The sequence below is a fragment of the Phyllobates terribilis genome, unplaced genomic scaffold (genome assembly GCF_046119375.1).
Source record: "Phyllobates terribilis strain yellow unplaced genomic scaffold, ASM4611937v1 Scaffold_5__5_contigs__length_657084704, whole genome shotgun sequence".
Classification (NCBI taxonomy): domain Eukaryota; kingdom Metazoa; phylum Chordata; class Amphibia; order Anura; family Dendrobatidae; genus Phyllobates; species Phyllobates terribilis.
The window spans coordinates 98,807,500-98,813,499 of record NW_027362765.1 but is presented as its reverse complement, the minus strand read 5'-3'; the positions used below and the strand labels follow the sequence as shown (position 1 = coordinate 98,813,499).

Sequence of the window (6,000 nt, the reverse complement as noted above, 5' to 3'; positions counted from 1 at the left end):
ACATTCAGAATCACATAATACACACACGTCATCCATATAACCACTCACCTTCCATTCTTTTCCTCCACCTCCCGGCACTTGCACACCACGAATTACCTTATCTTTCCTCAGCATACACAACAATGGCTCAATTGCACAAATAAATGCTACAGGGGACAAAGGACACCCCTGTCGCACACCCGAAAACACATTCACTTTCCTACCCACATACCCATTCATTAAAACACAGCTATAAACACCCGCATACAAACTTCTCACTCGCCCAACAAAATCAGCCGGAAAACCCATTTTTAACAACACTCTGAACAAAAAACCATGCGACAACCTATCATAAGCCTTTTCAAAATCCAAACTTAACAAAAATACACTCTTCTTACGACCCATGCAATCCCATAGACAATCTCTTAACATACACACACACTCATGAATCCGCCTCCCAGGTACCGCACAACACTGCTCATCCCCAATCACACTCTCTATCACATCACGCATCCTATTAGCCATAAGTTTTGCATAGATTTTATAATCACAATTAAGTAACGTTATTGGCCTCCAATTCCTCAGACTTTTCAAATCCCCTTTCTTAGGAATTAACACAACCATACCTGCACGCATACTCTCAGTCACCTCCATGTTTCCCCACATATACTTACATACATCCACAAAGTCCTTACCAATCACACCCCACATCACACGATAAAATTCTACTGGGAGGCCATCCTCCCCCGGCGTCTTATTCAAAGCCATACTACACATAACCTTCCATACCTCATCACCAGTCACCTCACCCATCACTCTCTCTCTTTCTGCTTCACTCAACTTACTCTCTAACACACTCAAAACATCATTCTCCAAACATTCATCCCTCTGTTTCACTGCATACAGATCCTCATAAAACTTAGCCACCTCTTCACACATATCCTCTCCACTCACCTCACTTCCATCTGCTCCATACACCACGCTCATACTCTGTTTCTTTCCAAAAACTTTTTTAAAGAAAAACCGAGAACATTTCTCATCCTGCTCCATCTTATCAATCTTTGCCCTAAACACTATGCTTCTCCCTCTCTCCAACAAAAACTCACTAATCTCCTTTTTTACCTCTAAAATATCCTCCTCCACCTCAACTCCTCCTTCCCTTAACTTATACAAAACGCTCAACCGCGCGTTCAGTTTAACAAAACTCTCTCTTTTAATTGCTGCATACTTGTATCCTAAATTTTTAAAGAACATTTTTGTTTGTTTCTTCACCCAGTCCCACCACTCACAAACATTCCCAAACTCATTTTTATGCTTACACCATTCTTCATACCGCCTTTCATACTCCTTTCTCACATCTTCATTCTCTAACAGTTTAACATTTAACTTCCACAATCCTCTCCCAAACACTCCATCAACTTTTATATCCAACTCACACAACATACACACATGATCTGAAAAAAGAACGTTTTCCTGCCTATAATTAACAGAAACCATATTTTTAGAAATAAAACAATAATCCAATCTGGATTGTACCCTACCACTCTCAGAAAAGAAAGTGTTCAACAAAGGATTCATGTTACACACGCGCTGCATATCACACAACCCAAAATCATTCACTAACTCCAATAATGCTTTCCCAGACACATCCACATTCACTCTCCCCACATCACAGTTCATATCACCCACAATTACCACAGGTATTCTTCCTGGAACAAAAAGCTTAATTTTTTCAAATAAATTTTTGCGCTCATTTTTTTCAACTGGCGCATAAACATTAATAACACAAAACTTTACATTCTTGTATACAAAATTAGCAAGGATACATCTCCCCACCTCAATAACCAAATAATCACTCAAAACAACCTCCCTTCCTTTAACCAAAATACCCACACCATCATTCTTATTACATGCACTCCCCGACCACACAGACGCTCCATAAGACCATTCATCCCCTTTCACACCATCCACTACCCCACATTCTTGTAAACAAAAAATAGATGCATTTTGCATAGCTAAAAACTCAAAAATAGCAGCTCTTCTTACTTTACTTTTAAACACTCTTACGTTTTGGGACACTATGGTAAATCCCATAATACTTCTACTCCTTCACCAATTACACAAAGAAATAGCCTTTGGCCTAAACCAAAGCTCACAAGAGGATAAAAAGAAAAAACATTTACAATATTATATGGTGACACTATCCAGCACCACCACTATCCTCCTCCGCCATCAGAACAGAACAGCTGGTTTCCGACCCGCTGGCTTCACCAGCCACACTCCTCATTCTGGCAGTTCTGATCTTCCTCTGAGGCTCACTAAAATCTGCATCATCACTGCCCCCACCATCCTCCCTACGACTCTTCTTTGCACCCCTATCATCCTCCGAAGAAAAATCTTCAATGTTTTCAGGACCCGAAGGGTGTTCAGGACTGTCGGGTTCCGAGATTTGCACTTCACATCCTGTTGCGTCCATTGCCTCTCCAAAAGTCATCATCTCAGGCAGCTCTGCTTCCACCACTTTCCTAGATATTCTCGCAGACACTGCCTTTTTCTCCACCTTTGCCACTTCCCTCCAGAACTCCTTTTCTTCCCTCCGCTTCTTCCTCATTTCTTCAGCAGAAGAAGAACATGGTCTCAGGGACACCTCCTCTGGCGCCGTAGAGGGAGAGGCTCTACCAGTTTCCCGCCTCCTTCCCTCTCTCTCCTCCCTCTCCAATCTTTCCAGCACTTTCAGTGCGCTTGCCATCTGCCTCCTCTCCAGCTCTTCCTCCTTCTGTTCTTTATCAGAACGTCTAGGTGCACTCATAGGACAGTCCTTATACATGTGATCACTACTCCCACAGACATCACAGGACTTGGCCTCTGGACACTGGTTGGCCATATGCCCCTCCTTTCTGCAATTTCGGCAACACTGCCCTTTAAGGCATGTTACCATGGTATGTCCGAAAGAAAAGCATCTACGGCAAAACATGGGCTGGCCTGGGTAAAAGAGGAAACCTCTATAGCCTGCAACGGAAAAATTTGATGGAGGGTGTCTAAAGCCCCCCACACTGTCAGGATCCCTTTTCAATTTCACACGGAATTTATACTGACAGTTAAAGATTCCTAGACAATTGACTTGCTTCACTCCCTTCCGCACATATTCACAGTAGCGAGAGAGGAAGCACTCCAGCAGCTCAGGGTCTGTAAAAGGGTTATAGACAGTCACAGTCACCTCCTTTTCTTGCAGACCAAACAAAGGTTCCCATCTAACTCCTTCCAAGCAGGGGTCACTAGAGTGACCACGGAGCCATTCAAAGACATTAAGGCAAACATCCTGGTCCATAAAGGTAACGTCATAATTACCTTGACGTGAAAATTCGTTGACACTGAAGATCTCAGAACGTCTTGCTCCAGCTTTGACTTCAACGATGTCTTGGACAATGAAAACCACGTTGTTCTTGTTCTGGTCAGATGGATCCACGGACAAACGGATGGTGTTCTTCACAAAAGACATCTTGGATTCTGTCGGTATGGAATACCACAGGAAAAAGCAGAAAATCCTCCACAAAAGGGTCCGGATTCCTCCAGGAGACTCGCACCAATCAAGGTACAGTCATACGATCGCAGCCAAAAGGCCGAGAAGCGATAACCAGAATTGGTTTCAAACTACGGAGCCACCCAAGGATCCTGAAAAGTCCATTTGTGGAGATGAGCTCCTGGACTCCCGTTAAGAAGACATGTTGTCAACCTCTAGATCCCTTACATGCCTGCACTTTTCGGCTTGCTGCTGCTGCAATCCACGCGTTTTAGATCTGCATAACTCCACCTCTTTAAACACAGCACCTTCACCCCCTGCTGTTCCCACCCGCCTCAACACCGTTGGAAGGGAGGAGAACCAATTAAGGCGGGGGGTGGGGTGGAACGAGCAGCTGTCTACCCTTAGCAGGAGGGCTCCTGATTACATACCTCTCCTGCTGCTGCTGCTGCTGGCTGTCCAGCAGCAGACTGAAGGTGGCTGCTGCTGTGCACAGGTATATAAAGGCTCAGAGCCTATTATGACACGCGCAGCCAGCGTTCCATTGCCACATTCCATCTACTGCAGGCAGGATACCTGGCTGGCTGAATGTCGCTGAGAAGCTCACAGAGACCGCCATAAGCAACAGTTTAACAGAATGCCACAGACTAATCAACCAAACTTTTTGGGTTGGGTTCTCTTTTATAGTCTGCAGGCATTAAATGAAAGAAGTCAGTGTTCCAGCAGAAGGAGACAACGTTTCAGAAAAGGCATTGTAGCAAACCAAAAAAGAAATTTTAAGCGCAGCAGAGTAACCAGCGCACATACCTGTTAGCTCAGGTGAGTTTAAAAGGCTGCTGTTGATAACAAGGGCATTTGCTAAATAGATGGTGTGTGTGCAACAATATACTGAAAGGTCAATTATATTGTGCAGCTTATCTCACCACCTGTAGTTATTTAGGTGAAAGCTCCAAAATGCTTGCCTAATATGTCTGTTTATCCAAAAGGAAGTAAAAAGGGAGAGCTAGAAAGATAGCATTGCATCACATTACATGGCAATGCAATGCACAGTTGCTGAAGTTGAACCAAAATGAGCTTGTAATCTGGCTTCTGCAACTTTGAACATGAAAAATCCAATGAGGAGAAGAAAAGCAAAGCCAAAGAGTCCATCCCCAAATCCGACAAACAAGCAAAATGAACAAAAAACATTGAATTCAATTCTTTCTGATTTTAGAAACTGCATTAAAGAAGGGGTGCACCGGTCCTGGAGATACTGCAATACCAGGTCAATGCGTGGAGTGGACAGAGCAAGCTCTTTTTCCATCTCCCTGTTCTAAAAATCCATTTAATATATGGTCCCCAGATAGGGGACGTATCAGATATTAAACTGATAAGAACAGATACTACACTTGATCTTAGCCAAAAGGCCGAGAAGCGATAACCAGAATTGGTTTCAAACTACGGAGCCACCCAAGGATCCTGAAAAGTCCATTTGTGGAGATGAGCTCCTGGACTCCCGTTAAGAAGACATGTTGTCAACCTCTAGATCCCTTACATGCCTGCACTTTTCGGCTTGCTGCTGCTGCAATCCACGCGTTTTAGATCTGCATAACTCCACCTCTTTAAACACAGCACCTTCACCCCCTGCTGTTCCCACCCGCCTCAACACCGTTGGAAGGGAGGAGAACCAATTAAGGCGGGGGGTGGGGTGGAACGAGCAGCTGTCTACCCTTAGCAGGAGGGCTCCTGATTACATACCTCTCCTGCTGCTGCTGCTGCTGGCTGTCCAGCAGCAGACTGAAGGTGGCTGCTGCTGTGCACAGGTATATAAAGGCTCAGAGCCTATTATGACACGCGCAGCCAGCGTTCCATTGCCACATTCCATCTACTGCAGGCAGGATACCTGGCTGGCTGAATGTCGCTGAGAAGCTCACAGAGACCGCCATAAGCAACAGTTTAACAGAATGCCACAGACTAATCAACCAAACTTTTTGGGTTGGGTTCTCTTTTATAGTCTGCAGGCATTAAATGAAAGAAGTCAGTGTTCCAGCAGAAGGAGACAACGTTTCAGAAAAGGCATTGTAGCAAACCAAAAAAGAAATTTTAAGCGCAGCAGAGTAACCAGCGCACATACCTGTTAGCTCAGGTGAGTTTAAAAGGCTGCTGTTGATAACAAGGGCATTTGCTAAATAGATGGTGTGTGTGCAACAATATACTGAAAGGTCAATTATATTGTGCAGCTTATCTCACCACCTGTAGTTATTTAGGTGAAAGCTCCAAAATGCTTGCCTAATATGTCTGTTTATCCAAAAGGAAGTAAAAAGGGAGAGCTAGAAAGATAGCATTGCATCACATTACATGGCAATGCAATGCACAGTTGCTGAAGTTGAACCAAAATGAGCTTGTAATCTGGCTTCTGCAACTTTGAACATGAAAAATCCAATGAGGAGAAGAAAAGCAAAGCCAAAGAGTCCATCCCCAAATCCGACAAACAAGCAAAATGAACAAAAAACATTGAATTC

General features: G+C 44.0%; 1 non-coding gene across 1 annotated transcript; it reads right to left on the bottom strand.

The window, feature by feature from the left end:
• Positions 1 to 4,726: 4,726 nt before the first annotated feature.
• Positions 4,727 to 4,917, bottom strand: LOC141274022 (U2 spliceosomal RNA). Its single transcript, XR_012322318.1, has one exon. It is a non-coding gene; the product is annotated as a U2 spliceosomal RNA (small nuclear RNA).
• Between the last annotated feature and the right edge of the window lie 1,083 nt (positions 4,918 to 6,000).